This window comes from Lissotriton helveticus, chromosome 9, assembly GCF_964261635.1.
Source record: "Lissotriton helveticus chromosome 9, aLisHel1.1, whole genome shotgun sequence".
Lineage (NCBI taxonomy): Eukaryota > Metazoa > Chordata > Amphibia > Caudata > Salamandridae > Lissotriton > Lissotriton helveticus.
The window spans coordinates 152,017,167-152,034,411 of NC_136070.1; positions in this window are offsets into that span (position 1 = coordinate 152,017,167).

The following is a 17,245-nucleotide window of genomic DNA, read 5'->3' on the forward strand; positions in this document are numbered from 1 at the left end:
ACCCCCTCAGCTGTGGGGTCCCTCAGGGGTCAGCTCTCAGCCCTACGCTGTTTAACGTTTATGTTAGACCCCTGGCCATACTAGCCAAAGAACGGGAGATAAAATTAACTTCTTATGCTGATGATACCCAGCTTATTTTCACCTTTTCTAACAACGCTGAGCTAGACCAAGCTAAATTTGGAGAGGATCTTATGGCCATTGTCAACTGGCTATCCAACAACTGTTTACAACTTAATGCTTCTAAATCAGAGCTGCTCATAGTTGGCCGGAATCCACAGAAGTGGGTGGAACACTGGTGGCCCCCTATATTGGGCTCGTCTCCAACCCCGAACCTGGAAGTAAAAAATCTTGGAGTTCTGCTGGATAATGATCTTTCTTTAGACTCCCATGCAAAAAAAGTGGCAAGCACCTGCTTTGGGCGCCTTCGCGCCTTTAGGCCCATTCTGGGATTCTTTGAACCTCCGACCCGGCAGATAATTGTCCAAGCTATGGTCCTTTCACATCTGGACTATTGCAATGTTCTGTTTCTGGGCTCGAATCTGACGGTCATTAAGAGACTTCAAAGGGCTCAGAATGCGGCAGCTCGTACTCTGCTTGCCCTGCCAAAACATTGCTCTGCCTCACAGGCTCTCGCCCGGCTGCATTGGCTACCTGTTAAACAGAGAGTCCAATTTAAAACCCTATGTGTAGCCCACAAAGTCCTTCACGGACGCGGCCCTCAAATTCTGCAGGGACTCTGCACCCCTTACACCCCTACTCGCGATCTCGGCTCTGCAGATCTCCATCTGGCCTGCACCACGAGGGTTCGCAGGAGCAGAGCGGGTGGACGCTCATTTAAACACAAGGCCCCACTTCTATGGAATGCTCTTCCATTACAAGTACGTGCTACCACGAACCATCAGCACTTCCGTAAACTAATTAAAACTTGGTTATTTTCTACCATCTAATCTGTATGGCAGTGGTATGGCAGTGGCAACCACCATCACACTCTCTCTTTTCATACAATTGATTTTTTATGTTCGTCCGCAGCACTGGGACGCCCCATTGCTGGGATAGCCATGCGCTATACAAACTAACCTAACATAACATAACATAACATAACATAACCATCAAAGACAAAGAGAAGTTGTATCCCTAGTTTCTTGAAGGGCGATTACATTATAACTATCAATTCGAGTTGTCCATTCCGGATAATCGACTTAAGCCCAGTTATGTTCCAACTCAGCAAGGAAAAGTATCGATGAAACATAGATTTGCTTCGATTCTCATAATGACTCGAAATAGCACAAGTGTTACTATCTGAAGAAAAGAACTCCTTGTCCACATCGAGTACTGGAAATCAATGAACATTGGGGTATCTCGCCAGGGCATCATAGCGATTTGACACCGGTATGGGGCCCAGCACAGCTAAATAATCCTGGTATATTTGAGGGACCGAGGCAGACAGCGGCTGTCATGCGGTAATAAAGAAACTACAGGAGAACTCTGCAAATAACTTGGATTAGAGACTGGATTGAACCTGTAAAAAGGCTGACCTGTTCTTTTTGGTTAGTGAAAATAGCCTGAAGTGACAAAACTATACTATCCCGTTTCGGGTGCCAACAGGCAGAGTCCTGTAATATACATTGTGCAAAGTGCAGGATCCTAAATGTTACAATCACCTTCTATGTCTTTAGGAGAGGCACCTATCCGTCCTACCTTTGATATTAAGTATGGCCCCAGCGGAAGGGAAAGCTAAATCTTTATTGCTCTCAAACCAATTCAGTACCTTCTTAAATAGCTCTATATTGCCACTGATGTCATGCTGCAGGTGGAGGATTAACGAGGTCACTTTTGGGGTTTGAGACCACTGTCCTGTCGATGGCCCATGGACGATTAAGCTTCGGTGAGGGATGATGTCCTCTCAAACCAGTGATGCCCGAGTTGGAAGGGGGCAAATGGAGCCCGCAGCCAAAATGTTGCCTCAATCCCAGCGTGGACAAGTTAGCGCTGGAAGGAGAGTGAGGTCCCATGGAAGGCCTGACTGCGGGGATTATTTATTTATTTGTAGAGTTTTATATAGTGCTAGCTAGACACGGAGGTATCAGAACGCTTTACATAGATAGATTTAAAATGGGTCACCGCTTTCAATATTCAGGACTTGCAAAGAGGGAACTAAATTGGTTAGGTTTAGGTTAAAATGTTATGTTTATTTGGACAAGTGTCCTTCAAATAAATACAAATCATCATCATAATTCTGCTCAACCACAGTAAAATAACCCTATAACCTTTTGTTAAAATCCATATTTGTTCAGAAGAAGTAAAACATTCTGAAACCCCAAAGTCAACAGCACAGCATAAAACATAAATGAAAATCACAGCTCATAACAGTCCATTTCTCAAAGATGGTAAAAAATGCCCCAAACCCACAGTTACATAAAGAAAGCGCATACTCGTAAGAACATCAATTGCAAGAGGGTAAGCCAGCGCAACATATTTTTAAAATAAAGGTTTTAAAAATTTCCGTCGCTTGGATAAAATAAGGGTCAATCAATTGACAGATGAGTATTAGGACATTTCTTTTGTTAAGTGCTTATGCAGTCTCCCTTGTTTCCCTCTATTTTTCAACTAGAAATGGAATGGCCATAAGGGTATTAAGGCCTATTCTAATTTAAAAAAAAGTTTCTATACGAAGTAAGGGTTCTGACAAGTGTTAAATGTAAGGATATATGTTCGGGCTGCCCAGAGCAGACACAATCAGTTGGGCAGAGGATCTCTGAAATAAGTACTCCTTATGTTTCTAGTGAGACAAAATCCAAACAACTTCCTGCAATAACTTTGAACGAGGAAAAAGCTGGCAAAAACCTCTGCAGATAACATATGATCTTTAAAATGTAGTACTTTCCTCTTGAGAGTCCGAGTGCATTTAAACTCACTCTGTTGGGGTTCAATAAAACATACATTGGCTACTCTTGCAGCACTGTTTAATCAAGTGAGGTAAATGAAAAATTAAAAAAACATTATTTGTATACATGCAGAAGAGGTCAGCTTTATTTCACATCTAATACTCTGTATCATAGACTCCTCTAAATAGTTTGGTCTGGACTCAAGATATTGTCTTGACCCGTCAAAATGGTTATTCCCTACGTTGGGGAAAGAAAGATCCAGAAGTGCTGACTAAAACGATCATTACCAAGGCCATGGCCTCTATAGTAGAATGCCTGCAAGAAGGCACTCTTCCTATGGGCATATTGAGTGCATTTTCCCAAATTACACTAGTTGTACAAAATACGTTGCGTCTCCCCTTCAGGGGCCCACCTAAAATAAAGAAGGGATGGTTCGACAGCATGTGCATGAAAACATATTCTTCCCTAAAGGCTGCTCTTCATAATCTAGAGAAGAACCAAGAGGAAATTAAAGTATGTAGGATGGCAGACAATCTTGCTAGGAAAAACCGCAAGAAAGAAATTAATCCAGCTAGTCGAAAATGCTTTTTTAAGGTTTATTTTAGAAGTCCCCCAGAGCACATCTGTATATTATTGCCACAGCGAATTGGGGATCTCTTATATATCTCTTATACATCTGATGTTATTAAAATGCAACCAATCATGCTTTGGCATATATTTTGGACCTCCCCCAGTTTAGGGCTGAACCGAGAAATTATCACAGGTTCAATGAGATTGGATCAGGTTAAAAAAATCCCCTGGCTGAATTATGTAAGAACATTTTTTAAATGATCTGGGTAGATTTTTATACTAATCCTGATACTATGTGCTCTACATCAAGGAAAGAGTTTAAAATCTTATGTCTGACACATCTTGAGTCTCTTAGAATTGTGGTGGAAATTAAGAAAAGTTTGGTGATCCAGCATCAATTGACCCTGTCCAGTCATTCTATTCAACCTTACTTAGTGTTGTGCATTGGAGGGTATGACAGATACGTCCTCACTAGGTTTAGGTTTGACAGTTTCCATTGTTTGGTTACATTTCATGTTGCCAATGTCTGGTCCAGGGATCTTAGTTATTGTCCATGTGATAACATATCCATACAATCAACAATGCATGTGATCTTTTTTTGTAAAAATTTTTTCTAAGGAACAAGCAAGATGGATTATGCCCTTTCTGAAGCAAGAAACCTGGCGGCAAGAAACCTGGCGGCAATGTCGCCCGGCTTTCCTCTATTTACAACTACTGGATAATTTGTATTGTATAGGTATTATGACTGGACTTTTAAAAAGTATTATGAGGAAAAGGAAAAGCATAATTGTCTAACCCTCTAAAATTATAAATTATGCACTGCCAGGACAGATGTTTTTAATTTGTATTGGGAATTTTTTTGTTTGTATGAAACTGTTTTTTAATTCTGCTTTTATGATTTTATGAATTCTCTAAAATTGAATAAAGCATTTTCTGACTCTGACCATGATCCTAAAGTTCTCCCTAGTCATATTATCATAACTTGACCCACCAAGGCTCGCATTACGTAAAAGACTATAAGAAGGGATCTTATCTTGATTAAAACAGACTTGGCAGCCTTCCAGCCCTCCATGGTGCCTCAGTGCCCCTTGTGTGTGTATTACCGGGCCTAGTGACACTGATAACCCCAAGGCACTGAAACTCCTTTCTGCCTTACAAATCATGTGGGCATATTATCAAGCCCCTTATCGCCGCGTTATCTGCACTTTTCTGTCGACAACACGGCAATATTTGCATCGCCCTATTATCAAGGCAGTGTTAAGGCAATTAACGTGGCTTAGAGCCACGTTAATTGGCTTAACGTTGCCTTGGTAATAGGGCCCCTTTCACGATAAACTTATCGTGAAAGGGGGCGTGTAGTGGGTGTTGCAGTGGGCGATCCACCGCAACACCCATTCACTTTGACGCCGTCACATATTATCAAGCTTGGCGATAATAGGTGGCAGCGCCAAACTTAAGACCAGAAAAATCCTAGTCTTAAGTTGGCGAAATGAGGAGAAATGCTTCATTTCTCCTCGTTTTTGCTTTTTCCTAGTGTGCTGCCTTATGCAGCACACATGGAAAAAGCAAAATGCCAAGGTTTCTTTATGTACAGGAAGGTGTCCCTTCCTGTACATAAACACACCTATTTTTAAAAATGCCAATTTGTAACTTACATGTGTGCTGCATGACGCAGCACACATGTAAGTTACAAAATGGCATTTAAGGAACTCCTTCCTGTACATAAACAAACCTTCCCTGCTCGCAGACACCCTTGCACTCTGTTGCAAGGGTGCCTGCGCTGGCAATAAGTTGTAAAACATATCGCCATCGCAGGGGGAATCACCAGGCTGCACAAGATCCCTGGTAATATGAGGCAGCCTAGCGTATCCGAAGTGGCGAAGAGAGGCCTTAAACCAACACGGCTAATGCCTCTCTTCGCCACTTTCTTGATAATATGCCCCTGTATTGGATGTCAACAAAGAAATAACTTTAGTTACTTCTATTCCATCCTTATCTGTGAAGAACTCCAGAGTTTTCAAGTCTGTTGATGCAATATCTGATAACTCAGGAATTTGGCTGAACAATGAAAGATTAGCTCTGTTTATGGGCCCCAGATTTCTCTTTTTTTCCCTTTGCATAAAATATCGAACAAAGGATAAAGGCCATAATCTTCCTGGAACAAGAGAGGCTGCTTTGGGACAATAATCTGCTTGGTATCTTCCACTGCATTAGTTCCATACCTTCCTTCTTGTTTTTCCAAACAACGAGACCCAACCTTCGAAATATTGTTTTTAACAAGATAATTTAGCACTTCCCGTGTTTTACTTTTCTCTTTTACTGCAGTCCCGTCAGGAAGGCAAATGCCAGTACAATCGGGGCTTCCAATATACCTTTTAGGCTTCTTTGAATGAATGGTATTACATCCAAAGGGCAGAGACCGTTTTTTATTTATTTATTTAATGCGATTTTATATAGCGCGAACATTTCCCAAAGGTGTCAAAGCGCTTTACAAAAGAACCAGTTGCGTTATATAAGAACTTTGGATTCCATGAGTTACATAAGAGATATAAACAGGAAAAAAAATTGCAAATGTACAAGTGGAGCGAAAGGAGGGAAATATTGCAAATGTACAAGTGGAGCGAAAGGAGGGAAAAATTGCAAATGTACAAGTTGTAAAGTCACTCCAGGAAGAGATACAAACAGATAAACTCTAAAATCACATAGGAATGGTAGTAAGTACAAAGGTCTACTACATATACTCGTGGTTGGATTTAAACTTTCACCTACAGTCAGTAAAGATGGTAGAGTAACTCCAGCCGCTCCCCGCTTGTCCTGACATACATCCATATCAAATAGATTTTCTGCCAACCCCAGTACTATCAATGCCGTACTCTTGAGGAAGATAGTCTCAGGACCGGAGAGGCTTCACATATGCCCGATGATCCTGCAAAGTCACTACTTCTACTCACAGACTTATTAGAAGCGGTGTTTGTTGTCTTACATTACCATCGTTTGCTGCAATGAAGTGTTATGTTACAAACTTCCTTAATGATTTCGATAACGGAGATCTGGACTCCGTGTCGTTTGGAGGCGTGCAAGTTATGCCAGTTTCTGTACCCTCATTTTGTTGGTTCACAACAGGTTCGCTCTTTCCCTGTTTAGAGGTGTTGCTTTTCCCCTTCACTTTATAATCCGGACGGATCTTATTTGACCTTAATACACGTGTGGTTATATCACAATTCTCCATATTGCCCTGTCTAACATGATCAAATTCATCACAGCCGGGCCCTTTACACAGGCAACACTTGTATACCACAGTGACAGTTGTCCTAGCTAGCACTGTCTTCACAGATTATGCAATCTTCAGGACTTTGAAAGTTATTGTATAGGGTATGGTTAAGGAGTAGTTTCTTACCTGTAACTCCAGTTCTGTAGTAGGGGTATCTCTGTTATAGTCATAATCTAGTGAATAGTCCCGCCCATGTGCGTGGACCCCGGAGCAATCAAAAATAATCTCTTAAGCTGTCTTTATTGCAGTCCTGCATAGACACTTAAGAGAAAATGAAAGACAACAATGCAGCATGTACCTACAAGGCTACACTGTTCAGTACTTCAGCTAGAAATGCCAAGGATATAACATCAAAAACACATTAAACACAATCTGTCAAGTTTCACCCATAGAGAAACTTTCCTCCCCTCACCAAATCCTTGGAATGATAGAGAGCAAGGTAGGGACAGACAAGCCTCCATAGGCTGCCATTATGTGTCTGGAAAAGGGATACCGTGCCTTTAAGGAACTCTCTGGAGACCCTTGGTATCCCAGCATGCTCAGCCCCTTCCTTTTACTTTCAGTTCTTTTTGAAGGTGCATAAAGCAAGGCCTGTAGCATACATCACAGTACCATTTTCTCCACCGGGGAGGAGGGCGGGCGCTTATGACTATAACAGAGATACCCCTACTACAGAACTGGAGTTACAGGTAAGAAACTACTCCTTCTGTAGTAGGGGATCTCTGTGTATAGTCATAATCTAGTGAATAGAATGGCAAGCGCATCCAAAAACAATCCGGCGGTGGACAAATAAAGACAACACCACTATTGTGCGAACAGATTCCGCAGTGAAGCCTGCCCAACCTGAGCATCTGCCCTGGCATCAGAGTCCAGACAGTAATGCTTAGTAAAGGTGTGGACCGATATCCAAGTGGCCGCCCTGCAGATCTCTGCAATGGGAACATTTCTCAGCAAAGCTGTTGTAGCTGCTTTGCCCCTGGTAGAATGAGCCTTAGGCTTACCCCCTAAGGTCTTATTCGCTTTCTGATAACAGAGCTGGATACATAACACAATCCATCTAGAGATGGACTGTTTCGAAGTAGCCAGACCAGTCCTAACTGACCCATAGTTGACAAACAGCGGTTCGGACCTATGAATATCCTTGGTCTTATCCAAATAGAATTTCAACACCCTTCTGACATCCAGGGAATGTAGAGACCATTCCGCTGGAGTGGAAGGATTCTGGAAAAATTTTGGTAAGGTTATAGTCTGATTAACATGAAAATCAGAAATTACCTTAGGAAGTAACTTAGGGTGAGTACGCATAACAACCTTAGCAGCATGAAATACAGTATAAGGTTCATGGCAACATAATGCCTGAATTTCACTCACCCTGCGGGCCGATGTAATGGCCACGAGGAACGCCGCCTTCCAAGACAGGTGCTGCAGTGAAGCCTTATGAATAGGCTCGAAGGGTTCCTTCATCAGCCTGGACAGCCTCACATTCAGCTCCCATGAAGGCGAAGGAAGCCAAACAGGAGGGAACACCTTCTTCAACCCTTCCAAAAAATCCTTAATCACAGGAATCTGGAAGAAGGATGTCTGTGAAGGGCATTTTCTGTAAGCAGTCAATGCAGCCAGATGAACCTTAATGGAATGGAAATTAAGGCCAGACTGAGCTAGATGCAGAAGGTATGGAAGGATAACATCCTCCTTGCAGGTCGTTGGATCATATTTCTTAGACATGCACCAGATGCAGAATCTCTTCCATTTGTAAGCATAAGAGGTCCACGTAGATGGCCTCTTAGCCTCCTTCAATATGTCCATGCAATCCTCAGGAAGATTCAAGTGGCCATATTGCACTATCTCAGGAGCCATGCCGAATATATTTTCAAAAGAAACTATTCCTAACTCAGGAGCCATGCCGCCAAACTCAACGATGAGAGGTTGGGGTGCACCATCTGCCCCCCGAACTTCGTGAGAAGGTCCGGTCGACACGGAAGCCGCCGATGAGGCAGGATTGACCGGTGAAGCAGGTCCGTGAACCACCACTGCCTGGGCCATTCCGGAGCAATGAGGATCATCCGCGCCCGGGACTGGGCCAGCTTGATGAGCACCGCCGGAATCAGGGGAATGGGTGGAAAAGCGTACAGAAAGCTGTTCGACCAGCTGATCCATAACGCGTTCCCCAGGGTACCCGGTTGGTAATACCTCGTGGCGAAGTCGCGGTATTTTCTGTTTTCGGCGGTGGCAAACAGATTCACGTCTGGAGTGCCCCACATGGCGAAGATGTCGTTGAGCACCTTGTCGTTTATGACCCACTCGTGGTTTTCTTGAAGCAACCTGCTGAGGGTGTCCGCCTGAACATTCTGCACACCTGGCAGATGAGTTGCCGTTATCGTCAGCCCTCTGGCTAGCAGCCAGTGCCAGATCGCCTGCGCCTCCCATGACAGTGTGCGTGATCTTGAGCCCCCCTGCTTGTTGAGGTAATACATCGTGGTCGTATTGTTCGTCAGCACAAGCAAGGAGTTGGTCTGGAAGGACGTATGAAAGGCCTTCAGTGCCAAGTGAACAGCTCGGAGTTCCAGGAAATTGATGTGATACGTGGACTCCGCCGGAGACCACGCTCCCTGGATCTGTAGATGGTCTGAATGCGCTCCCCAGCCCAGGAGAGACGCATCCGTCACAATAGTCTGAGTCTGGATGTCCTTGTGGAAAGGAACCCCTCTGAGGAGATTCTCTGCCGTGCACCACCATCCCAGGGATTGTTGGGCGTGAAGAGACAATTGAATCCTGTTGTCCCAACACCCTTTCCTCTGGTCCCACTGGTCCTCCAAACATTCCTGTAGCGGCCTCATGTGTAGGCGCACGTGCGGAGTGAGGAAGATACAAGAGGCCATCGATCCCAGTAGAGAAGACACCGTCCTCACTGTTGTAGATGGAGCAGCTATGAGAGCCTGAGCCTTCCGAAGGATGGATAAGCGTCTCTCCTCCGAAGGAGACACGCTTGCCGACAGCATATTGATGGAGGCTCCCAAGTACTGCAGGCACTGCACAGGAATCGGGACAGACTTGGACAGATTTATGTGCAACCCCAGACTGTTCAACAGGACGGCCGTCCTGTTAAAGTGCAACTGTGCTTCCTGGAAGGTGGAGGCCTTGATCAACCAGTCGTCCAGGTACGGGTAGACAAACACCTTGTTCTTTCTCAGGTGCGCTGCTACCACAGCCATGCATTTCGAAAAAGTCCTGGGTGCAGACTTCAGTCCAAACGGTAGTACGGTGTACTGATAGTGATTGGCGCCGACGAGGAAACGCAGGAACTTCCGATGTTTCCGTGCAATGGGCACATGGAAGTACGCATCTTGCAGGTCTATCGCACACAGCCAGTCTCCTCTCTGCAGCTGAGGATAAATCTGGTGCAAAGACAGCATTCGAAATTTTTCCCTGCGAATCCACTTGTTTTCTTCTCGCAAATCCAGAATGGGTCTGAACTCGTTCTTGTCCTTCTTCTGGACTAGGAAGAAGCGTGAGTAAAGACCCTTTCCCCTTTGAGAGTGAGGGACGTCTTCTATCGCCCTTTTTCTTAACAGGGTATCGGCCTCCGCCTGGAGTTCGCGCAGCCGGAACTGCGAGCTGACCGGTGGAATCGCTGGAGCCGGACTGGTGACCGAAGACTGTATCCATTGCAAACAATATTCAGCACTCACTTGTCTTGAGTAATGTTTCTCCACTCTGCCAGGTAATGTTGGATGCTTCCCCCCACCGGAGCGGGTAACAGATGAGGGGGAAGAAGCACCTCAGGGCCTAGACCCAGCTGGGCCTTTGGTCGTGGATGAGGCCTGCTGACCACCACGGCCCCTCTGGTGCTTTTGGAACGGGCGCCGCTGGAACTGCTGCTGCTGCTGTTGTTGTTGCTGCCCAGCCTGTCGACCTTGCCCTCTGCCTTGAGCCCCGTACCGTCTTTGGAACGAGCGGAAGGTCTTCTTCTGTTCCTTCGGCTTCTCCAATCCGACAGCGTCAATGTCTCTGCCTCCGCCTTCATGCGGGCCATCTCCTCCTCCGCATGTTTTCCAAAGAGGGTCTCACCCGAGAAGGATAGATTGGCAACCCTCTGCTGCGCCTCAGGCTTCAAGGACGTCAGACGCAGCCAGGCTTGGCGCCTCAGGTTGACCCCATGGCAGTATCCATGCGCTGCCAGGAGGGAAGAGTCCGCTGCCGAACTGATCACCTGGTTGGAGACCATCAGTCCTTCATTAAGGATTTCTTGGAAATCCTCCCTGTTCTCCCGGGGAAGGAGTTCCACGAACCGTGTAAGGGACTCCCAGAGGGACCGATCATAACGTTCCAACAGGGCCGAGGCACTTGCGGCCTTCATAGACGTGGATGCCGTCCTGCAGACCTTCCTGCCTGCCGAATCCATCCAGCGGCTCTCCTTGTCAGGAGGCACTGTCGATGACGGGGTGGTGGCGTGTTGCTTCCTCGCCGCCGCCACAATCACTGAATCCGGCGCAGGGTCCAAGCGAAGGAACTCAGGATCCGAGTCAGGAGCCCAATACTTCTTATGCAGCCTGGAAGGCGCTGATTTCGTAACCGCTGGGGTGAGGAAGAGCTCCATAGCGGGTTCCACCAGCCCAGGCACCAACGGCAACAAAGGGCGAGACAACTGTTTCTTGTGCAGGGTCTCGAAGATGACGGACGTCGAGGGCACCATGAGTGTGATGCCCAGCTTCGCCGCACCTCGCAGGAACACCTCCTGGAAGGAGACAATGTCGTCGATCGGGGACACCCTCGTCCGAGGGGAGTCCGACAGAGTCGGCGGGAAGTCCCTGGCACTGGACGAATCCGTGTGGCGGGATCTAGACCTGTCTCTCCTACGGAGCCGTCTGGACCTCGTAGACGAGCGAGGGCGACTCCTGGACCTATCTCTCCGTGAGCAAGACCTCGACCTCCGTGGCCTCGGACGTTCCGCGGGCCAGGCAGGAGGGCACTGTGGAGGCCGAACTGGGAGCCTAGGTTGCGGAGGCCCCGTATGCGGCGACGGCAACCGAGATAGCGAGGCCGACATTGGAGGAGCCAGTGGAGGTGGACGGTGAGGAGGAACTGGAGGCGGTGGAGGAGTAGGAGGTTGTGGAGGAGTAGTCAGGATACGCGGAGGAGGATCCACGGACAAAGGAGAAGGTGTAGGAGACCTCGGTTTGGAGGGTGACTAAACTTGAGAGTACTCCGAGCCCAGAGACTGTCCCACTCTCCTTTTCTTCTTCTTCTGTCCAGAGGGGGGCGATCTTGAGGCCCTACCCCTTGTAGACGAGTGACGGCCGAAGACTCCGTCCTGGTCCTAGAACGTCCAAGCTTCCTCCTCGATGTTGAGCGTCCCTTCGACATCGACGAGCGTCGCCTCGACAAGCATCTGCTCGGTGGCCGTCGACGGTTGATGCCTCGACGGCGATCATCTTTTTGACGACGGCGATCTCCTCGGCGTCGACGACCTCCGTCTCGACGCTGATCTTTGTCTCGACGCCACTGATTTACGTGTCGACGTCGATGGTGACCGGCGGTGTCGCCTCGACTGCGAGCGCCGGTGTCTTGACCCCTCTCGACGTCAATAATGGCTCGACGACGAGTCAGTCCTCGATGTCGACCTCGTCGGAGATTTCGACGTCAGTCCCCTCGGCGTCGAACGTCGACGGCGCTTCGACCCAGAGCCCTGGGGAGACGGGGAACAGACTGTGGTCATTCCTTTCGATGCTGATGTCGAGGCCATCTACGTCGACAAAGACCGGTGGCGTTTTCTGGCCTTTTCCTTACTGGGGACACCCCCAGAGGCCTGCGCACGGGCAGAGGAAGGAGCCCCTTCATGCCCAGACCCACCTTGTCCTTGCTGCCTTCTCTGCTCCAGGCCTTGGAGCCTGGTCTTCTCCCTGTCCTTCAGGGTCCTTTTAGGGAACTGCAGACAGATATCACACTCCTCAGGAACATGAGAAGAAGGCAGACACAGGATGCACACCCTGTGAGGATCTGATTTTGCCTTTTTCCTAGAGCACTCAGGGCATTTACCAAATAAGGCAGGCATATTTGATAAAAGAGCACTCCAAACACCAGAGAAACGTCAGTAAAGGTGAGAAAAGGCAAAAAGACGTCGAGTGAACACACTCCAACACTTTAAAAGTGCAATTTGTAGACAAAAAACCCAAAAAAGGGAGAGCTCAATGCTCCAGGGTCCTGCTAGCAGGAGCCGGAAAAAAGAACTGAAAGTAAAAGGAAGGGGCTGAGCATGCTGGGATACCAAGGCTCGCCAGAGAGTTCCTTAAAGGCACGGTATCCCTTTCCCAGACACATAATGGCAGCCTATGGAGGCTTGTCTGTCCCTACCTTCCTCTCTATCATTCCAAGGATTTGGTGAGGGGAGGAAAGTTTCTCTAGGGGTGAAACTTGACAGATTGTGTTTAATGTGTTTTTGATGTTATATCCTTGGCATTTCTAGCTGAAGTACTGGGCAGTGTAGTCTTGTAGGTACAGGCTGCATTATTGTCTTTAATTTTCTCTTAAGTGTCTATGCAGGACTGCAATGAAGACAGCTTAAGAGATTATTTTTGATTGCTCCGGGGTCCACGCACATGGGCGGGACTATTCACTAGATTATGACTATACACAGAGATCCCCTACTACAGAACCAGCAGGATGGTCAGAGGTGGATCTGAGCAATTTACGAACCGAACCTGAAGCCGTAGGGCCCCAACACTCCTCCAGATACTGCAGAATGGGCGAAGATAAGAGTGATGAGGGCCCTATTGGACGCTACAATGTTAACCTCACTGCATCTTTCTCCTTACTACTCCACACCCTCTTTAGGCACACCGGGCCTCATTTATGAGGTTTTGCCGCAGGGAAGCGCAGCAGGGCTTCCTGCTGCGCTTCCCTACAGCAAAAGAAAAGGGCAGGAATGCGCGTATCTATAAGATACAGCTCATTCCTATCCTTTTCCCCTGCGCTGGCGCACAATGGGATGCCTGCGCCAACGCAGGCACCTTTGCACAATGGTGCAAGGGTGCCTGTGTTGCGGAGATGATTATTTTTGTACAGGAAGGGAAACCTTTCTGTACAAAAATAATCACAAGAGGCTTTTCCTCTTTCTATGTGTGCTGCAGAATGCAGCACACATAGAAAAAGGAAAAACGAGGAGAAATAAAGATATTTCTCCCGTTGCGCCTCCCTTACTCCTCCCCTGGGGAGGCGTAAGCTTTTGGCACTGCCTCAGATTAACGATTTCCTGTAAATCTGGGGCAGTGTCAAAAGGCCATGGACGTTGCTGGGAACGCCCACAGCATCACACATTGCATGCCCCTTTAACGCAGAACACTGCGTTAAAGGGACTGACATTTATCAGACAGCATTAAGCCAAAAAAAGTCGCTTAGTGCTGCCTGATAAATATCATGCAGGCTTCTGCGCCATGGAACGTCACAAAAATGAGGCCCACCTTATTTTGTATTTCACCCTCCTTGCTTGTTTCTCTGTAATAATCGTAGCAACTGCAGAGATTCACTGGGCTAAAGGCAAATAACCTGCATACCCAGGGGCACCAGCCGGCTGCCTCCATGCACCACAAGGACTGCTGGCTGCCTGGGACTCAGACTGCAAAAATGTCCAAATCCTAACACCTCCCAGATGTGTGAGTGACCTCTCTCCGCCCATGGCCTTGCTCAGGCACCAATACTTACCCCCTTTGGGTAATCAGAGTCTTAGCTGGTGCATAACAGCCGCAGTTTATTTTGGAAACATGGAACATTAACATTGCATTTTCTTGTGCAGGGTGGGGGGTAGGGGGATGGGGTTTGTTAATTTGTCCTTTCTTTGTTTCTATGGCCCTTTGTCTTTCTTCCTTTTTAGTGTCGTCGTTTTTCATGTTTCCTACAGTAGGTCTCGTCTTGAGGGGTGGGGTGCAGCTTTGCTACGTAACGTGTTTGTCTTTGCATTTATCCTGACTCCTGTGCCTTACCCCAGCTACTTCAAACGTATTTGCACTATTTGCGGATTTCCTGTTTCATGCTTGCTATTGTAGGACCATGTGTGACCGTATGGCATTGATTCTGAGTTTTTCTTTATTGTAAAATGAACCTTCTCAAATCCTGAATCTCGCACAGTACGCTTGAGTACAAGTTATATCCTGGACACTTCTTGGACCCTGATTTTCGGACTGCTGTATTTTTCTACATTGACTTGCTGTACTTACGTCTTGACTAGCGGCCGGCCGGGATGGTTGTAGGCCCATACTTGTATTTACTTGAAGTGACAATAAAGGTTCTCAAAAAAAAAAAAAAAAAAAAAACATTGCATTTCTTTGGATCATTCGAACGGACCATGGTTTCAACACAGCATCACATCTATAAAATGATCACATTCTGATGAATTGGTCCATAACTCCTTCCAGCACAGCCAGCACCCTGAGAGACGCCCCTCTTTTGGTGTCTAGCGCTTACGGCCTCTAGGCTTACCTTGGCACTTCCATTTGAGTGGGTGGCCGCCAGGCCCAACCAGGGCTGCAAGTGCCTTGACTGTCTGCCATTGACCCCAAGCTGGCCAAGCGCCTGCTCTCTCAGTGCCCCTTCTAAAAGATATCCCAAGGACACTTTTTGCACGCTCATCATTCTAGGCTAGTGTGCTTTCTTGTCTCTCCTCCTTGCCCTCTACCAACTTGCAGCTGCAACACCCGGATCTTTTGTTGCTGTAAGTGGGCCAACGAAGAGAGGTCACGGTATGGCGTTCTTGCCCCTTGCCCTCTTTCTTATATTTGCTTCCCCCAAAGTACTTCGTTCCCATTGGGGGTTCAAACCCAGTCAAAGAATCCAGTGGCAGCTGCTGACATTTGAAAGTGGCGAGGCATACAATTATTGCCTTACTGCACTATGGTGAGCAAGTGTGGCTAGCAAGCAAGCCCGAACAACTAAAGGGGTGTTCGGGGGGGTTCTCCCCATAGAAAATGTTGGGAAAAAGAGTGGACAAATGGTGCATTTTCAAGCAAACTTGAGGAAGCAGGAAGGTTAATAAAGCAATACGATTGAATTATTTATCATTGAAGAAATTGTCAATTTTTTTATGAGTTATAGAGGACAATCTTTGCGTATGCTTGTGTGTGGGGCATATTGTGCCGGTGCGTGACTGCCCCATGTGTGGTTTGTGTGAAAGAGTCACTTGGAGGATTGCTTACTAAGTGGTTAAACAGCTACCCCATTAGCTACTTTTTGGAATGCTAGGCGGCTTATCTTGTAACACAGATGGCCGAGCCTGATTTTAGGCTGCCGTGGTTTTAGAGCATGCAGGCTTTACCAGCAGAGTGACCGCGCCTTTACTAAATGACCTGATAGCACTAAAACGAGTTTCTTTCTGTAACCGCTTTTCAAGGTGTGGCAAGCACAAAACTCTTAACAGTCAAGAAGAACAACAAAAGCGAATGACCAAGAAATGAGCCTTTAATAATATTTTTGAAGAAAGTGAAGTTGAAGGTACTGTATACGCCCTGCCGCAATGTTGTATCGCATGCCATGCCAAAGAGGAAAGGAAAATGAACCAAAAAGCACTTTTGTCTGAGTCATTTCTGGGCACCAAAGCAAGGAGGACCGTAGGATAGAGCAGTTTTTCTTGGCACACCAAGGCATAACTAATCGATGACAATCGTATGTCCACACATTCCTCGGCGGCGGATGTGCTGAAACACTGCAGGTCTTCTCAAATGAGAGGGCAGGTGTGTGAAAGTGCCATCTTTCTTTCATGGTATGCCCCCACTTTTTGCCGAATTGCTGATGTGCTTTGACTGAGTGTGCCCTGGGCTCCTGCCAACCAGGTGCCCTGGGAGTGTTCCTTCCCTAAAACTGTGTTGAAACTGAAACCCAATTGGCATCTCTGGCCACCTGTCCGCTTCTAGTAAATGGTACCCTACGTACCCAGGGCATGGTGACCACAGAAGACCCCTAAGGGCTGCAGCACTTATTGTGCCACCCTTATGGCCCCTGTACCCTGACACCCACACACTGCCTTTGCAGGCTGAGTGTCTAGGTGCAGAACTAAACAAATAGTCGACATGGCACACATCCCTGCGTGGCTACCAATGCTGCCAGCACCAGACATGTTACTGGACCCCTGGGTCGAGAGCCTGCGGCTCTCGGGGCCTGAAACAATGCACATCCTGGGACGAGGTGCCAAGCCTCCTCCCCCCAGGATGGGCAGGGGAAGCTTCAAAGCCATACCGCCTTTGTGAGCTTCTCCAGGTCACTTGTTGTACTCAGCAACTGCCCCCACCGGTTTTGACCCCCACTCCGGCAGGAAACCCTAAGTGAGGTAAGGGGGTGTGCCAGCCTATGCCAACTTCACCCCTCAGGTGGGAGAGGCGAGGTGAAGCACGACTCCGGGCTCTGGTCATCTTGAGGATGGGGAGCCCTGCCCAATTAGAGATAGGCCCCTGGCCCCCTCCCACAGGAGAGGAGCAGGCTAGGGGGTGTACTCACCACAGGACAGGGACCCATTGGTCCCTGCCCTTGCCCTACC